General features: G+C 37.9%; 1 protein-coding gene across 1 annotated transcript in view; it reads left to right on the top strand.

The window, feature by feature from the left end:
• LOC142544420 (uncharacterized) overlaps positions 1 to 20,552 on the top strand; it is a 65,912-nt gene that overhangs the window by 6,668 nt on the left and 38,692 nt on the right. Inside the window, exons 2-4 of the mRNA XM_075651470.1 lie at positions 1,044 to 1,145; positions 1,283 to 1,306; positions 1,506 to 2,124. The gene's annotated coding sequence lies outside the window, so the exon portion shown is untranslated. The remainder of the gene's footprint in view (positions 1 to 1,043; positions 1,146 to 1,282; positions 1,307 to 1,505; positions 2,125 to 20,552) is intronic.

The raw sequence follows: 20,552 nt of genomic DNA, 5'->3' as shown, positions 1-20,552 counted from the left end.
TTGGCCCCTACGAGATTGTTGAGCGTATTGGGACTTGCGCTTATCGTTTGGATTTGCCCCAGTCATTGTCTGGCATCCACGATATTTTTCATGTTTCTATGTTGCGTAAGTATGAGCCTGATCCGTCTCATGTGATTCAGCTTGGTGAGGTTGAACTCGACCCTTCTTTATCGTATACTGAGTATCCTGTTTGTATCTTGGATCTTAAAGATAAAGTCTTACGCAATAAAGTTATACCACTTGTACGTGTTCAATGGTCGAGGCATGGTGTAGAAGAATCAAGGTGGAAAACTGAAGAGAAGATGAGAGCATCTTATCCATATCTGTTTGATTATTAGTAATGTATTGTTGGTTTTGTATCGTGTGTAAGATGTATGTGTATAAATAGAAATTTCGAGGACGAAATTTGTTTTAAGGGGTGGAGAATTGTAAGGTCCTGAAATTAATTATCCGGTAATTTTGGCATAAATAGAATAATTATTGAGTTGTAAATTAAAATAATTATTTATGCCAAATAATTTTTGTAGGTGTGTTAAAAATATGTATTTTAGAATATCGGAGAATTTAACGATATAAAATACATATAGAGTTTAAATAACACACGGGAGCAAGATTAATGCAAAACCCGGATTTTATTGGGCATGTGTTACTATTTTTTTAATAACTAATATACATATACATACACACAACTTATCTTTGAGAGAGAGAAGAAGCCAATTTCCCAAACCCATTCCCGTAGCTTTCCTTTTTTTCTTCAAAATTTTCGTCACTTTCAGCACCTTCATTTTGGAGAGGTCATAACTTTACCGTCCGGCGTCGAAATCACGAATGGTTTGAGGGGTTTTCTTCCTTACATCAGTTGCTTCGTTTTGAACCATGAATCGCTACTTTTGATGCTCGTTTCAGCCCAATCGAACCCTGTTTCGGGACTGCTCCTGTTCGATTTTAGGTGAGCTATTGCTTGGTTTTTCTTGGTTTTTTGGAGTATATTGGGCAAGGATTTGAAGCTTAAATCTTACCTTGCTGTTTCCTGCGTTTTCCAGCTAGTTTTCAGTTTGGTTTTTGGTCGTGAATAGTGTTTTCCGACGTCTTTTCCAGCGAGTAGCAACATTGACCGCTAGCGACTAGTTTATACTTCGATCTTGGTAATTTTGGATCCAATTCCAGATTTTTCGGTGCATAAGTAGGCTGCCCCGAAGTGTAATTTTACTCGCTTCGATTTAATTTCGCTTTGTCGATTTTAATGCATTATATTGACGTATATATTGGGTTTATATTGTAGGTTCGATCGTTGGAGAGCTTTGAGGTATAAATCGAAGAGTTCGTGAATTAGTATCGAGTTAATCGTGTGATTCTTTTGGAGAATTACGGTTATTTAGTTGAAATTTCAGAATTGTTGAAATTGATTCGCGAATTAAGTTTTGATAATTAAAAATCAATAAGTTGGATTAATTTAGTTTTATTGGCGAATTGTGAATTATTCGACCTATTTTTATCATTGTTAGGTCGAGGAGATTAAAGTTGAGCTTGTTGTCATTATCAGTCGGTATATGTATGTTACAGCTCGATAATATACGACGGTAAAACATAAATTATGTTTAATTGTCATTCTGTGTTACATGGATCGTGTTTATGATTTGTTGATTGTTGTAAATTGTTAAATGCCTTCGTTGTGATCTATGTTTATTATTATGACATATTATTGGCATTTAGCATCGGGCATACAGTTATGACATTCATGTTGAGCCTATCGTTCTTGTTAGCCCATTGTTGATATCCGTTGTTATCTGGCACTGTTGTTTATCTCGGGATCATAGTGTGGCTGATAGGCCTATACACGTGAGACCGTAGATGTGATTGAACAATCCCGTGGTTAGTGCAGCCTATTGAGGTGAGCGCTGGGATTGTGTCATCTAGTTCGTTTTCTTGTGTCATCCTGTTATATCGTATCAGCTGTATGGAGGCCGAGCCAGGGGTGTTATTCAGCACAGCTTGGCATACCTCGCATACTTGGCAGGGCGGTTTAGCTGCATTATGATGTAGCTCCCCTGTGTTGTTGCTCGAGCATGATTCCAGTTTTTATCGTACCGTTTGTTGGCTCCTGTTATCCCGGTTATTTGTTGAGTCTTTCATGCATTGCATATCACATTTCTTTATATGGTTATGCATGATTTATGTTATTGTTGTTATTGTTGGGCTGTTTCATACCAGAATCCTAACCTCAGTTGTTTACTAGGAGGTCTATTGTGGTTGCTATTGGGCACCATGGCAGATCTCCCGAGTCGTTTTGCAGCATCAGGCCGAGGTTCCGCCAGTGGAGCTCGGGATTGAGGTTGGATTGCTTGGTTCTGTTCAGTGGAGTCTCCCAGTTAATCTATATGTATGTCTTGGAGTTGTGTCAGTTCGGTGTCGTATTTTATTTGTCGGGGAGATGCCCCGAGTATCTGTATGGGTGTTTGACATGTTATTATTTAGTTTGGATCAGTTTTAGTATATTTTAAAGCCTTGCCGGCTTAGTTGAATTGATGTTTGAGAATTGTTGATGTGTGCCTGGCAGGTACTTGCATGTGACTGTATATGTTTATCGCAGCGTCAGTTTTGAGTCATTTTATTATTTTCTGATGCTTGAGTTTTTTTTTCGGGATGTCCTATTTACGGGGAGATCATGCCGAAATTTTTCTAGGCCCTGTGGTCCGTTTTAAATTATTTTAAACCATTTCGCTGCAAATCTAAATCAAACCATTATTGTTTGATCATTAATTGTCATTAGAGTAAATGGGCCTCACACATTTTTTGTATCATTTCAGGTCCAGTCAATTGTTTTTCACCAATTTCATCCCAGAATAACGGTGACCTATATCGTCTCCCGTATAGCACTTCAAACGGTGCCATACCAATACTCGTTTGAAAGCAATTATTGTAAGAAAATTCCACAAATGGTAAAGCATCTTGCCATCAAAATCGCACGTAACATATCTTCTAACGTTTAAATCGTATGATCAGTCTGGCCATCAGTTTGAGGATGATAAGCAGTACTCATAGCCAAACGCGTACCCATAGCTTCTTGAAAACTACCCCTAGAATTTAGAAGCAAACCTGGGATTACGATCTGATACAATGGAGACTGGCACACCATGCAGTCTCACACTATTCTCGATGTATAAACGGGCCATTTTCTTATAAGGATAAGTCCACTCATACGGAATAAAATGTGTAGATTTCGAAAACCGATCAATAATAACCCGAATAACATCACAACCCTTGGGCGAACGAGGTAAATGAGTCACAAAATCCATAGCAATATGTTCCCAATTCCACTTTGGGATTTCAAGACTATGGAGTAATCCTCCCGGTTTCATTCTTTCGGCTTTCACTTGCTGGCAGACAAGACATTTCGAATTAAATTCAGCAATGTCCTTCATACGTCTCCACTAGAATTGAAGTATCAATGTCAAATACATCTTTCGGCCTCCAGGGTGAATACTGTATTTGCTACAATGTACTTCTCGAAGAAGGGCAGATTTCAAATCAAATTATCAGGAACTACTAGCCGATCATTAAGTCGTAAAGAACCATCAGAAAAAATCTGAAATCCAGACTGATGTCCTGCAGATTACAAGTTCTTTCGACTTTTGGATCTGAGCATCGCTTCGTTGGGCCTTTCGTATCTTTGATATCAATTTTGGCTCAATTTGCAATGCTGAGACAGTGAAAAAATTCCAATTCGAGTGAAAAGTCCAACCAAAAGTACATATATCCTCATGTACCTTGGCGACATTGACAGAAGCTAAAACAGAATCATGAACTTTCCGACTAAGAGTATCCGTAGTAACATTCACCGATCCAGTGTGATAGGATAGATTAACGGATCAAGACTGTTTAGAAGGGGGGTTGAATAAACACTCACAATTAAAACTGATCTTTTCGAATTTTGAGTTCAGTTTGGTGACAAACTGATTCTCGGAATCTTGCTGGTCAATGACAATCAGTTAAACTAAAGTAGTTGCGGAAAGTAACTGACTGAAAGATAGAATACAAAACTGAAATAAAATACACAAGGATTGTTTCTGGATGTTCGGAGATTTCAATTACTCCTACGTCACCCCTTCTATATCAAGGATAGGATTGCCACTAAAAGACTTTGATCGAATACAAGATTTGTACTGACCCACTTCAGTTTGGACTTATCACTGCCAAAAGCTGAAACTCTTAGTATTACAAAATGTTCTCAGTGCGTAACTGATCTTAGCACTATCGAATTTAATGATTATTACAAAGTGCTAGTGAGCTCAAATTGTAGCATTGACTGCTACGAATAAACCAAGTAAGAGTGAGCTAAGATTTTGGCAGAGTAAACAACAAGCTTTTAATATAGTGATCTTCTTCTTCTTTTATTCAGCTGTTCTTCTGTCATATTTATAAGCTTCCCTTCCAACGGTAACTTGAGATATATTTGAATCTTTGTATCCGTTGATTGCCACTTCATTATTCCTTGGTCATTGTTTGCTTCATTTATTGTAATGCGGCGTCTTAACTGCTTTAGCCGAAATGCGTTGTTCTAGGTTGTATTGATTGAGGTGCGGCGTTTCATATTCAGTTGCAATCTGCCTATGTCTCTTTGTCGGTTGAATGTTCTTTCCCGAGACACGTTTAGTTGAAGTATGCTTAGCTTAAAAGCATACAGCTGAATATATCAACTGATCGGTTTCCAACAGATCAGTTTTCTTTATTAGATCTGCTGATTTCAGTTGTTAAGTCCAGTTGCTGAATATAATTGCGCGTATCAGTTGGTTGATCAGTTTGTCAAACTCCTAGAATTTAGAGTCCGGTTTTCAACAATTTCCCCCTTTATGGTGTTTGACAAAACTCAGCAAATAATAATAACTGAATACTGAACTTTATGTGGATAAAATAAGATCTGGATTTCTTGAACTTATAAAGGTCTTGATTCAATAACATCTGAATCTAATAATCTGATTAACTGCTTTTTAACGAGATGGTTTCTTCTGTTGTTTCTCAAGATGCTCTTTTGATTTCTTCCCCCTTTTTGTCAAACAAATCCATCTTCCCAGATAATTTTCGGAACATCAGTGGAAAAAATTTTGACATCTGAGGAGATACTTGAGACAACAGATTGTAAAAAAGTCTGCAGCAATTCCATTTTATTAGAAACAGAAGTTTCCAATCGCTCAACTCGTTGACTGATTATATCCTGAGTTGTATAGAGACTTTGAGCTAGACCTCTGTTATTCTTCATCTCAAGCACAGTTCGGGTAAGAGACTCCATGGTTGCTTGAATGGCTTTCAGTTTTGCTGAATCAAATTCAATTGAAGAATTCAATTTGACAGTATGAGACAATTGTGTGGATTGAATTTTCTTGATTTCAGTAATCATCTGCTGCATATTGTGCTGCATATTCTGGATTTCTTCAAGGACAAGATCCATTTCTGTGGATTGAAGAGGATGTGACTGATCAGATGTTCCCTGTGTTTGATCTTTAGAGTCTTGATCAGAAATTACTAGAATCATGTTCTGGAACTTCAGTTTCAGCAGTTGTAAGATCAGGGACTTCTGATTCAATGACTTCTTCTGCAGTATGAGTTGTAACTACAAACATTTGTGCCTCTTGTTGTTCTTGCACCAAATCTGGGGCTTGCTTTTCAGTTGGAAAATTTTCAATGATTAATTGAGTTTCCTCCGATTCAATTAGTTCTTTTTCTGAAGTTTGGATGGGCACTTCAGTTTGTTCTCCAGTCTCAGCAGATATTTCTTGCTGAATTAACTCTTCAGCAACAAGAGGCTCAACTGGTTCTTCAGATGATATCTGAACCTCTTGTTCTGGTTTCTCAGTTGAAGGAGCAACTGATTCAGAATTTATTGCTTCTAGCTGAGCTTCCAGGGCTACTGTCTGAATGATTTCATCAATATTGGCAAAAGTTAATTCAGCCTCGGAATACATGTGTTTATCAGCAGATGATTGTGGCATATCCTGAACAGGTTCTTCAGCAACCGGTTGTGGAGGTGGCTCTTTCTGCTGGGAGGAGAATGTATCTTCTTCTGTTTTTGAACAAGAGGATTTTTCAGGAAGAACCAATTCCTGATCCTGTTCCCAAAATCTGATTTCCCTTTGTAGGCCACTAAGATCTTAGTCCAGTTGGGTGAACACAGCTCTATCATGATATGCAGTTGGACCTATGGGATTGTAGTTGGATTTCAGCTTTTCAACCATTCTAGTCAGCTTTTTGGCTCGAATTTGATCAAAGAAATATTTTTGCCTCTCTAATGCCTGGGCAATAGTAGCAGCTTTGACTATATTCAACACAATCGCTTCAAGTTTAATAAACTTTTTCAGTTGGGATTTGTGCTTCAGCTCTTTGGCAAAAATCTCAGTCCTAAAACTCTTCCAACTATCAAAAGATTTTAGTTTCGATGTGGCAAATGCATTGATCTGTTCCCAAACCAGGTCAATGTGAGTTTGGATTGCATTAGATGGCCTTGGCATTTCAACTAGCGTTCCCTTTCCTTTTTCAGTAGTGAGAATGTGAGGAATATCCAAACCAGAGTCAGTGGTGTCCACTGGTTCCCTCAATATAACGCCTTTAGATCTGGCCGGAAGCAAAATGGTAGGGCGATTTACATGAGTCAAGGGAGGTCTTACTTTATCGGGTGCCTTTTCTTCAGTAACTGAATCATCAGGTGGAACAACCTGCAAAGGGATAGCCTGAATAGGCTATTGGGCAGGTGATTGAGTCAATCTCTCAGTTGGAATGAATTCCATCGCTGTTATTGGTTTAATTCTTTGCGTCCTTGACAAGCTTAGGAGAAGGAGTTTTCTCCGAATCTGATTCACTGATAATCAGTTTTCGTTTTGCAGTCTTCAGTTGGGCCAAAGTTTTGGCCTTCTTGACTGGTGTTGGAGCAGGTGGTTGCGTCCCAACCTCCTGTTTGGTTTTCAAAAATTGTTTGGGAGAAATGTCCAGTTCGGTCTTTGGCGGCAAGATGTTCTTGGCAGTGAATACCTTGAACTTTGATGATTTTCCAGCATTGTCAGCTACCAATCCCTTTAGTTTCAGAAGATAACTGATTGGAATAGCAAAGCCTCTTGATTGTTTGGTAGATTGAAGCATATTGCTCAGAATATTGAAAATAATATGCCTCCAGTTAGCTTTCTTCTCTCCCATGATGATGGTCATCACTTGGAATTTTTCAAGAGTAAGGGCAGCATAAGAGCCGGCCTTAGCCAATATGCCCTTCGCTACAATGTCGGCTAATAACTGAATTTCTGATTTCAGCTCTTTCTTTGTATCGGAAACTTTGATTTTCCGCCTATCAGCAGACAGCAAAGATTGCATTTCCTCAATGTCAGATAGTTTTGACTTCAGAGAAGCTGACGTACCCATCAGTTGGCAAAGAGAAAATTTCTCTGAAGGCCTCTTCAGATAGGATCAACAGCTGATCATTGACAGTTACAGAGATACTTCCATCAATAGTGACAAACCCATTCAGATAGAATTCATTTACTTCCTTGGGGTATATCTCCTGCGAAGCTTGTCCCAAAAACATCCTAAGACCAGCAGATTCAATCTTCAGAAAGACGTTCTTAACTTCAGCTTCTTGAACTGATAAAACTGAGTCAAAATCAATGGCCATAGCGTTCAACATGTGAGCTGGGATTTGATTCGTCATTTCGAAAGATAAAATGATCTGAAATTCGTAAAAGATAAGCTCTGGAATTAGTATGCTCTTAGGAACTGATTGTATTCGTAAGAAAGAAAACTGAATTGAAGCGGGCATAGTACTTTTGTACGTGACTGTTCAAATTCGGGACACGTGTCAGTCCATGAAAAAATTTGAATAAAAATATGTGTACGTGTGCTGTAAGCGTGTGTGCAAAAAGTGAGCGGTTTAAAATAGGCCACGTTATGAAACTGCAGTCACGTCAGTTGATTTGGAATATAATAAGATTTTTAATTTGTTAACTTTTGTGAGAAGATTTGTAAAATATCCAGCTGAACAATCAGTTGGGAAACTGATTCATTTCAGTTGAGAATTCACAAACAATTTTCCTCTCAGTTAACCTCTTCAAAACTGATATTCCCCCTTAATCGGTGCATAGAATAATTAAAGTGACTATATAAAATAAATTTAAAGGTAGAAAGATTATCGTTTGCTGGAACGTTGACGGCCCTTCAGCTTCCATGATTTCGGCTATAAATAGAAGTGACACGGTTAGTTTCAGTCATATTGGTGAAAATATTCAAGACAAAAAGAATGGCAGATACGAGTAGCTCGAGTGCTTCGCCGTTTGCTCTGGAGACCAGGAAGGCTGTTATAGAAGATGAAGTCTTCTATAAGAATCTTCACTACTGGGAAAAGTTACAGAAGCTTGAGTTCCTGTATAATACTGGAGAGGCTACCACCCCTGAACTGGTGGCAGAGTTGAAAAAAGTGCGGGAGCTCTTGAACATAGCTGTGTGGGTGGACATCTTTAAGGATGGTCATATCTATCAGCTAATGCTTCGAAAGGAACTGAAAATCCTTAAGCGCATAGCTGTTTCTCAGAGCTTTGTCAAGACATCTACCGCACCTTTATCCACTTGGTTGAAAATGTGGATAATTGTTGTAGAGAAAAAATATGATGATGTAATCCGTGCAAACGTTTATGGTTGAGTGAAGTATTTATATGAGCTTAACTTTGTTTTTCTCTTTCCTGGTTGATGACAATGTTCTGTTACATGCAATGCTTGTGTTCTTATTTTCTGCAAATAATTTTATTAGTAAAACAGCATCAATAATAATTTTAAGGCAAGTCAATTAAATCAAGAATATTGCGAAAGACAGAAAACTTAGTCTCGGGTAATGGTTTCGTGAAGATGTCAGCGGCTTGTTGCTCAGTTGAAATATACTCCAGTCTAATGTCCTTCTTCAAAGCATGATCTCTAATGAAGTGGTTCCTGACATCTATAAGCTTGGTCCTTGAGTGAAGAACTGGATTATATGTGATGGCAATTGTGCTCGTATTGTCACAAAATATGGGCGATTCATTTATAATTACTCCATAATCTCTCAGTTGTTGCTGGATCCAAATAAGTTGTGCACAACAACTACCAGCAGCAAGGTATTCTGCTTCAGTTGTTGAGGTAGATATGGATGTCTGCTTTTTGCTGAACCAAGAGATCAGTCTATCTCCTAGAAACTGACAAGATCCACTTGTACTTTTACGATCAAGCTTACATCCTGCATAATCTGCATCGGAATATCCAACTAAATTGAAAGTAGAGTCTTTAGAATACCATAACCCAACATTTTGTGTACCCTTAAGATATCTCAAAATTCTTTTAGCAGCTGAGAAATGTGATTGCTTAGGATTTGCTTGAAATCTAGCACACATACAGACAGCAAATACAATATCAGGACGACTGGCAGTTAAGTACAACAATGAACCTATTAAACCTCGATATAATGTCGCCTCAACTGATATTCTCCCTTGATGAGTGTCCAATTTTACTGATGAGCTCATGGGAGTATTTGCAGCTGAACATGATTCCATGCCAAATTTCTTCAGTAGCTCCTTTGTATATTTAGTTTGACTGATGAATATACCAGTCTCCAGTTGCTTCACTTGCAGTCCAAGAAAGAATGTCAGTTCACCCATCATGCTCATTTCAAATTTATCCTGCATTAGCTTAGCAAACTTTTCGCATAATTTGGGATTAGTTGACCCAAATATGATATCATCAACATAAATTTGAACTAATAAAATGTGATCATTCTTAGCAAATTTGAACAAGGTCTTATCAACTGATCCAACAGAAAAATCATGATCAGTTAGAAATTTTGAAAGAGTTTCGTACCAAGCTCTGGAAGCTTGTTTAAGACCATATAAGGCTTTGTTCAAATGATATACATGATCAGGAAAGTTGTGATTTACAAAACCTGGGGGTTGTTCAACATATACTTCCTCTTGTAGTTGACCGTTCAGGAATGCACTCTTTACATCCATCTGATAGACCTTGAAGTTCTTGTGTGATACATAAGCAAGAAAAATTCTAATTGCTTCCAGTCTTGCAACTGGAGCATACGTCTCATCATAATCAATTCCTTCTTCTTGCCTATATCCTTGTGCCACTAATCTTGCTTTGTTGCGTCCAACTGAACCATCCTCGTTCAGTTTATTTCTGTATACCCATTTTGTTCCTATAATAGTTTTTGAAATTGGTCTTGGAACTAAGTTCCAGACATTGTTATAAGTGAAGTGATTTAGCTCTTCTTGCATTGCATTTACCCAGTTAGGATCAGCAAGAGTTTCATCAGTTTTCTTCGGTTCTAGTTGTGAAACAAAAGCTGAATAGATAAATAAATTTAGCATTTGATTGCGAGTTCTTATTGGATCAGGTGGATTTCCTATTACCAGTTCAGGTGGATGTGATTTTCTTCATCTGTACTCAGTATTTGTTGTATCAGCAATTTCTTCAGTTGGTAACTGAACACAGTTTTCAGTCTCAGTTGGTGCTTCATCAACTGGTATTTGAATGTTATCATTATGCTCTATCAACTGATCATCATCAACGACTTCCTGCACATCTGATTGGTCCAGTCCTTCTGGTTCAGGTGTTTGAATTATGTTTTGATTGCCATGACTTTCATTTTTGTCATCATCTTCCAAACTGATATCTGTAAATCGATCAACTAGCTCAACTTAATCAGTTGGCTTATCAGTTAATTCAGTTTCATCGAAATCAACATGAGCAGATTCTTCAACATTTAGGGTTTTCTTGTTGAAGACTCTATAAGCTATACTAACTTATGAGTATCCAAAAAATATTCCTTCTGCGGATTTAGCATCAAACGCTTTTAAATAATTTTTACCATTATCAAGAATAAAACATCTGCAGCCGAATATTTTGAAATAAGTAATTATACTTTTTCTTCCATGCCAGATCTCATATGGTGTTTTCATATGATTCTTATTAATCATTGATCTGTTCTGAGTGTAACACGCAGTGTTTACTGCCTCTGCCCAAAATCTTTGAGAAATACCAGAATCAGCAAGCATTGTTCTAGCAGCTTCTTTAAGAGTCCGATTTCTTCTCTCAGCTACACCATTTTGCTGAGGAGTTCTGGTTGCTGAGAGCTCATGCTTAATTCCAACATTTTCTAGGAAATTTGAAAGAGTTTGATTGATGAATTCAGTTCCTCGATCAGATCTGATTCGATCAATTTCAACTGATTTTTCATTTAAAAGTCTTTTGAAGAGCTTTATTAGTTGCGAAGCAGTATGGTCTTTAGATTTGAGAAAAATAACCCAAGTAAATCTTGAAAAATCATCTACGACTACCAAGGTGTATTTCATTCCTCCTAAGCTCATGACTGGTATAGGACCAAAGAGATCCATGGGCAATATTTCTAAGCATCGGGATGAAGATTTACAGCCCTTGTTTTTAAAAGAGGATCGTACTTGTTTACCATACTGACATGCTGAGCAAAGTTTTTCTTTTGAAAAGCCTATTTTAGGCAAACCAGTTACAAGTTCATGTTTACTCAGATATGCAATGGATTTAAAGTTTAAATGATTTAGTCTCTTATGCCACAACCAGTTTTTAGACGATTTGGAAGCAATAAAACAAACTGGTGCATAAGTTTGATCATTCCAACTGACTTTATATGTGTTTCCACAACGTTTGCCAGTTAGTATGATTTTATCAGTTGAAGTTTTGACAGAACATGAGTTTTTGTCAAATTGTACCGAGAATCCATTGTCGCATAACTGACTGATGTTAATCAAGTTATACTTCAGGTTTTCTACTAATAGAACATCTTTAAAAGTAAAGTTACCATGAATAAGCTTACCCTTACCCACAATTCTACCTTTGGAATTGTCCCTGAAACTGATGTTTGGACCACTGTATTTGATCAGTTGAGATAACGCACTTGCATCTCCTGTCATATGTCGTGAACATCCACTGTCCAAATACCATATTGAGTTCTTGTTTGTACCTGTTACCTGCAATCACTCACATAATATAACTTGGTACCCATATCTATTTGGGTCCTAAGCTGATTAGTCCCTTAGGAACCCACACTTGGATTAGTCTAACAGACTTTCCAGTAGCTGTATTCCAAATGGTTTTTCTCGGCTTTTGTGTGCTTGGTGTGTAGTGTACAGATGATACAATATGTGTTTTAGCTTTATTCAACTGATTGTTCAGTCTATATCTCTTCTGAATTGGCTTGCAGCTATAGTAATTGAAATAGCTATTCGAATAGTTCTTGTGAAACCTCTTTGATGACTGACTTTGTGAATCAGTTGAGAATTTTTGACTATAACAAATCTCATATCTTCTAGCCTTGTTCATATTCTCAGTAGGTTGCTCAATCAGTTTACTGGGCTCAATTTGTTCTTGTACCACTGCTGTTTTGACAAAGTGAATGTATTTCCCTTTGTCTATTTTTATCTTTGGTTGAGTATCATTTGGATAAATTTCTCCTTGAGTGTTGAACCCTAAACCAGTTTTATCAGAAACTGATTTTTGTGAATTCTGCATCTCATTCAGTGCAGTAGATGACTTGTTCCAAGACTGAATGAGCTCAGTCTGTTTTGAGTTTACAAGAATCAACTTCTGGATTAATGACTGAATTTTGTTTCTCTCTGCTTTTAACTCAGCAATTTCCCTTTTTAGACTCAACCCATCAACTGATTCATCAGTTTTGGTTTTATTGTCTGTGGGATCAGTTTGCTTTGCTTTGATTTTTTCAAATGATGATGCAAGCTTTTGATACTCATTTACCATGTCATGTAGTGTTAGAATGAGTTCTTCTCGTGTGAAATCAGTTGAGCTGAAATCAAATACCTGTTGGCTAGAAGATTCTTCTTCTGCATCATTAGCCATCAAGCACTTGACTTCCTCATCATCACTAGAGCTGCATGAGCTTTCTGGTTCTGACTCCTCACTGTTAGTTTCTGCCCATTTAGATTTGTTTTATTCAGCTAAGAGTACCTCATGTTTCTTTCTGAAGGACTTCTTTGAAATGGGATCGGTTATGATGACCGGAAGCGCAACGGAAGTTAAAAATTTTGATTTTTCATCAAGAAATTTCGGCCACCTCTTATTTTGTGTAGCAAATACAATAAAACACCAAAAACATACATAGGGTGTTTTAGAATTTACCTATCAATCTCAAGAGATTGATGAATGGCACCAACCAAGTTGTAAACAACTTGGCTCTTCAAGGATGACAAGTCTACAAGCTCTCCTTCCTTCAAAAATTAGGCCCACCACTTGCTAGGTAAATCCCCTCTTAATTTGCACTAGAAAATTAAGAGGATTTTTCAAGGAGAAGAATATTTCTTCCTCAACACTTGAAGAAGAAAAGAAGAGAAAAACTTGGAGAGAAAAATCCTCAAGTTTCGGCCAAGGTGAGTGTTGAATGAGGGAGGATGAGTTGTCTTGGTAGTGCAAAAAATTGATCCAAAAAGGTTGCATGCCATGCATTATTTTAGTCAAAAGTATTCCCCAACTCTTCACCTCCCAAGCATGCAATGTGACTTGGGCTCGTAACTATTACAAGGCCCATAGACTATTTAAATTGTCTCGAACATATTTGAGCCCAATTAGACTTTACTTGATTTTACTCAAGCCCACTAGTTAAATAATTATTTCCAATTGGGCTCTACAAGGCCCAATGTTATTTAATTAATTCAACACTTGAATTAATTTAATTATTTGGACTCTACTAGGCCCACTAGTGTTTTATTAATTCAATACTTGAATTAATTTAATTTAGTCCATAATAATGTTTATGAAAATCACAATTTTCAAATACATTATTTACTTGGCCTATTTTTAATTTAGGAACACATTCATAAATTAAAAATTACATTTCTCTCATAGAAGTCATACTTCTATTTTTCTCAACGCTTATAAACTCATTTATAAGCCGTTCAACACATTGAACTATTTTTACTTCTCAACGGGATCTAGAAAGCTAGTACTTGTGTGGCCTTCAATGGTTCATTGATACAACTAGCCGTGGGTTCAAATCTCCATGTGATTCGGACTAAACATGTCCTTATATGAGCATACCTCAATTGCTCCATTCTTACTTATCAACTCATTGATAACAAGAACGTCAGAACTCAAGTCTGATAGTACCCAACCAATCATGTTAAACGTCTAGCAGCATCGCTTACATGATTCCCTAGGTATCAATTGATAGTGCCTGCAAGAACCATTCAATTATGGTTAGCGTACAGTACGGTCCCTTCAACTCATATATCCCGACCGATTCGAAAACCATTGGTTTATCGAGAGTTGTCAATGAATCGATACTATGTGTCATGTTGTAGTTGCATCGATGGTGTAATCTATGAAATCCCTTTCATAATTACCACCATACTCTGATCAGAGATTTAATACTACATACACATAGTGTATCCATACCCGAAGGTAAGCGGTGAATCCCCGACTACAACGCATCGACTCCTATATGTTTCGACAAAACACCCAACCTTGCCACCTGATGACCCCTTGAGAGTCGGTAAACAAATCAAAGTTTAATGCTAGCACATAGAGTCTCAATGTTGTCCCGGGTCATAAGGACTAATGGTGTACAACCATAAACCAGGACGTTTCCACTCGATAAGTGAGAACCACTTGGAAGGTCCTTTATGGAGGGTTGTTCAGTGCACTCTACCAGGAGCACCTATCTGCATGCTCGGACATCACAATGTCCCCTACCAATTAAACATGGTACTCACATCGCAGATACTAGTCTCGAACTCTAGTGGCCTATATCCTTCTTAGCGGCGGCTGAATCGACTAGGAACTGTTTAGAATATACAGTATTCCAAGTATGAGTTTCATGATACTCATCATATGAGCATCTCATATTCTTTCTACTATTTGTATATTCAAGGGCTTTATCTATGCAACTAGCATGGGTATACAGATAAAGATTTGCCAAAACAATAATTTCAAATATTATTATAATAAAGATTGCTTATACATAGAGTTTCATTGTGAACACTCGGCCAACACTTGGCTCGACGGGCACCTGCTCTAACATTCTTATCTTCCTTGGGTCTTCTTTTGTGCTCATATGATTTCTTTCTTCTATCAGTTGAGCATTGACTGTCCTTCTTTTGTTTAGGACAATCAGCAATAAAGTGACCTGATTTGCCACAGTTGTAGCAGGCATTTGATTCATCTTTGAAGCTGTTTCTTTGGTATGGCTTCTGGAAGTTTCCTTAATTCTTTCTCATGAACCTTCCAAATTTTTTGATGAACAATGACATAGCATCACTGCTCAACTGATCAGCAGATTTCTCGACTGAACTGATTGGTTCTGTTCTGACAGCAGCTAGAGCAGTTGTGGCTGTAGGGGTAGATGGTTCTCCTTCTCTGGTCTGCAACTCAAATTCATAAGCCTTTAAGTCAGCAAACAGATCATGAAGTTCAATCTGGTTCAGATCTTTGGACTCCCTCATTGCCATGGTCTTGACATCCCATTCTTTGGAAAGACCTCTCATTACCTTCAGTGCAATCTCTTAGTTAGTATACACTTTTCCAAGTGTATTTAACTCATTGATGATACTGCTTACTCTTTCATCATACTCGTGCATTGATTCTCCTGCTTTCATTTTGATGTTATCAAACTTTTGAACAGCAACAGAAAGTTTATTTTCTTTGGTTTGATCATTTCCTTCACACAGCTGGATCAGCTTTTCCCAAATTTCTTTGACTGACTTACACATCTTTATTTTGCTGAAGGTTAATTTGTCCAGCATTTTGTACAGAATGTCTTTAGCCACATTATCAAGATTTGCTTTTCTTTTATCTTCAGTTGTCCATTCATCTCTGGGCTTTTCTATTCTTTGTGGTGCCCCTTCTGTTATGGCAACTGCTGTATTTGTTTTTAGAAACTTCATGGGTTCATAAGTTATGACATACCACATGTCATCATCTTGTGCAGCTAAATGAGCCTGCATTCTGATTTTCCAGTCATCAAATTCTTCTCTGGAGAACATAGGAATTTTGTTGAATGAAGTCATGCTAGCAAGTTTATAGATCAAAAGTATTCAAGAACAAGATTCAACCGCTCTGACACCACTTGATAGGATCGATTAACGTATCAAGAGTATTTAGAAGGGGGGGTTGAATAAACACTCACAATTAAAACTGATCTTTTCGAATTTTGAGTTCAGTTTGGTGACAAACTGATTCTCGGAATCTTGCTGGTCAATGACAATCAGTTAAACTAAAGTAGTTGCGGAAAGTAACTGACTGAAAGATAGAATACAAAACTGAAATAAAATACACAAGGATTTTTTCTGGATGTTCGGAGATTTCAATTACTCCTACGTCACTTCTTCTATCTCAAGGATAGGATTTCCACTAAAAGATTTTGATTGAATACAAGATTTGTACTGACCCACTTTAGTTTGGACTTATCACTGCCAAAAGCTGAAACTCTTAGTATTACAAAATGTTCTCAGTGCGTAACTGATCTTAGCACTATCGAATTTAACGATTATTACAAAGTGCTAGTGAGCTCAAATTGTAGCCTTGACTGCTACGAATAAACCAAGTAAGAGTGAGCTAAGATTTTGGCAGAGTAACAGCAAGCTTTTAATAGAGTGATCTTCTTCTTCTTTTATTCAGTTGTTCTTCTGTCATATTTATAAGCTTCCCTTCCAACGGTAACTTGAGATATATTTGAATCTTTGTATCCGTTGATTGCTACTTCATTATTCCTTGGTCATTGTTTGCTTCAATTATTGTAATGTGGCGTCTTAACTGCTTTAGCCGAAATGCGTTGTTCTAGGTTGTATTGATTGAGGTGAGGTGTTTCATATTCAGTTGCAGTCTGCTATGTCTCTTTGTCGGTTGGAAGTTCTTTCCCGAGACATGTTTAGTTGAAGGATGCTTAGCTTAAAAGCATACGGATGAATATATCAACTGATCGGTTTCCAACTGATCGGTTTCCAACTGATCAGTTTTTTTTATTAGATCTGCTGATTTCAGTTGTTAAGTCCAGTTGCTGAATATAATTGCGCGTATCAGTTGGTTGATCAGTTTGTCAAACTCCAGAATTTAGAGTCTGGTTTTCAACACAGAGTGATACTGAATCTCACTATCAAAATCCTTCAGGAGATCCATCCATCTGCGTTGCCTCATATTCAAATCAGATTGAGAAAAGAGATATTTCAGATTCTTGTGGTCTCAATAGATAACAAACTTCTCTCCATACAAGTAATGGCGCCAAATCTTCAAAGCAAACACAATGTCGGCCAATTCCAGATCATGAACAAGATAACGAGTTTCATGAGATTTCAATTGACGAGACGCATAAGCAATCACTTTGCCATGTTGCATCAGAACACAGCCCAAACCTTTACTTGACGCATCTGTACATACTACAAATCCTCGGTACCTGAGGGAATAGTAAGCACAGGTGCTGTGGTCAATCTCGTCTTTAATTCAAGAAAACTAGCTTCACATTCATCTGACCAAATGAATATCTGATTCTTCTGTGTCAGTTGAGTAATAAGTTTAGCTATTTTCAAAAATCCTTCAATAAAACGACGATAATAGTCAGCTAAACCCATGAAGCTACGGATCTAGGAACATTCGTAGGTCTCGGCCAATTCAATACAGCTTCGACCTTAGCAGGATCAATAGTTATGCCATGTCTTGAAATGACGTGGCCCAAAAATACTACTTTGTCCATCTAGAATTCATATTTGGATAATTTAGCATATAAATGTCCATTGCAAAGAATTTGAAGTACCAGTCTCAGATGTTCAGCATGCTTCTTTTTCGATTTCGAATACACAAGAATATCATCAATAAATACAATAATGAATCGGTCAAGATAATCTCGAAAGACACGATTCATTAGATCCATAAAGGCATAACCAAGAACTCATAGTGGCCATACCTGGTACGAAAAGCAGTCTTAAGCACATCTTCTTCTCGAACACGTACTTGATGATACCCAGAATGAAGATCAATCTTAGAGTAGACAGAAGTACCCTGAAGCTGATCAAATAAATCATCAATACGAGGAAGTGGATACTTGTTTTTCATAGTATCCCGATTCAGTTGTCTATAATCGATACACATTCGCATCGTACCATCTTTCTTCCGAACAAATAAAACTTGAGCTCCCCAAGGTGATACACTCGGTCGAATATATCCCTTATCGAGAAGATCCTGTAATTTTTCTTTCAATTCTTTCAATTCCAGAGGTGCCATAAGATAAGGAGCTTTCGATATAGGCGCCGTTCCCGGCATAAGATCAATACTAAATTCGACTTCTCGATGAGAAGGAAAATCAGGAATCTCATCGGAAAATACATCCGGGAACTCTTTCGTAACAGGAATATTAGATAAAGAAGGCTCCTTCTTAGAGACATCAATAGCGTAGATAAGATAACCCTCATCCCCGCTACACAAAAGTCGGGACATTTCTAAAGTGGATACCAATGGATTTTTTTCTTGGGAACCCTTGCCATAAAAATTCCACTTGGATCCATCAACAGGTCGAAATCGAACCACTCCATGAAAACAATCAACGGTATCTCAATTTGTCGTCGAGATATCCATGCCAACAATACAATCGAAGTCGTGCATTGGGAGGACAATCAAATTCAGGAACATCACATTATCCTCGTATATCAATACACAATTATGCACTAACTTTCTCAGACAGAATAATCTTTCTTGTTGGCGTGGCTATCGATAAGGTATTATACAACGGGGTACACATAACGGATGCAACAAATGCATGAGCTATGAATGAGTGGGATGCTCCTGTATCAAATAAAAGCAGGATATTCTCAAACATGAAAATACCTGCATTCACACCACCAGGAGCTTCTTTCGTCTGATCCTCGGTCATGGCATACCCTCGAACTTGAGGAGGGCCTTGGGCACTCTGACTACCAGGTCCTCGATATCGTGGAACAGTTGACTGCTGAAAAGAGGGAACAGGAACAGCAGGTGCTGGCTGGGGTTGAGAAGAAGTCGTACCCCTGTTCGGACATACTCGAGAGAAATGGTCTTCCTGTCCACACTGATAACAAGTACCAAACATACCTCGACACTGATCGATAGTATGTTTGCCTCCACAATAACTACAATAATGAGCAATCACGGGACTCCCTCTCTGGGATCCATTGGAACTCGAAGAAGATGAAGACACAGCAGAACCAGTCTTCTTGAACTTCTTACCTCTTGGACGCAAAGTAGGTTGCTGAGCTGACACTGGAGGTGAAGGAGCGTACTGAGGACTTCCTCACCTTAGTCCTGCTTCGGCTGCCTTTGCTCTTTCGACTGCCTCTGCGTAGCTCGAAGGCAATCCTGAAATGACAAAAGTATATATAGCAGGATGCAATCCATTCACAAACCTATTATATTTCGCTTTTGCATTTGCAGCTACGTGAGGTGTATATTGCAACAAAGTAGAAAACTTCGAGGCATATTCTGCAACATTCATCATTCCTTGTTGCAGAGTATTGAATTCATTCTCTTGGGCAGTATAGTAAGAAGGAGGGGAATACTGCTCCAAAAACTGGGCCTTGAAGACATCCCATGTGACTTCAATCCCGGCCTCTTTTAGTCCAATCACAGCGGCTTCCCACCAAGATTTTGCTCGGTCCTTCAACTGATAAAGAGCAAGTTTTGTTCACCGAGCATTAGAATATTCAACAATATTAAACAGGTGCTCGATATCCTTCAACCAGGTCTCTGCTCTTTCTGCACTCTCGGTGCCAAAGAACTTCGGTAGTTTCAAATCTTGGAATCGAGCCATCACTAAATCCATGGACAATCCTTCAAATTGTCCAACTATCCTCTCAGTACTGCTACTCGCAGTTTCATTCGTGGGATCCATCTACAAATAAAAGGATGAATATCACAAATCAATATCAATTTCACATCATCATCAATCTCATCAAAAACTTACTCAAACTAAATCAAACAAGAGAAAGTAATACAAATAAATCAAACATAAACGCACAATTCAATTGTGCCTATTCAAGTGTACACAAGACTCAATCGAGCATTCCCAGCTATGCTCTGATACCACTCTGTGTGGGGCCCTTAACTCCTAATCATTATTACAATGCAATTTGATTAGGATTAATTAATTACAGCGGAAAACGAGTTTAAATTTTCTTTACAATGAGCCCAAAATATCTTGTTTGAATACTAAAAATAGTATTTCATCTCACATCATAAAATATGCCCACACATAATAAAACCCAAATACACAAACAATCATATCCTTGGGACATGCCCTAGTATATAGATACATATACATATATACTGGGATGGACCACTAAACCTCAGCTCAAACTATGACTCCTTCCAGAAGCACCCTCTCCGGTCTCCTGATATCCTGGATTACCTGTCATTGTCCACATACAAAGACAACAACAGCCCCCTCTGGGGTGAGCAAAGCTCAGTCTGAAACAACCAAAATATATACCACAAGTATCTAAACAATGATATATGGTATGCAATGCATGTATGTCGTGGAGATATCA

This window comes from Primulina tabacum, chromosome 5 (genome assembly GCF_025594145.1).
Source record: "Primulina tabacum isolate GXHZ01 chromosome 5, ASM2559414v2, whole genome shotgun sequence".
Classification (NCBI taxonomy): Eukaryota; Viridiplantae; Streptophyta; class Magnoliopsida; order Lamiales; family Gesneriaceae; genus Primulina; species Primulina tabacum.
This window is presented reverse-complemented; position numbering and strand designations above follow the sequence as displayed.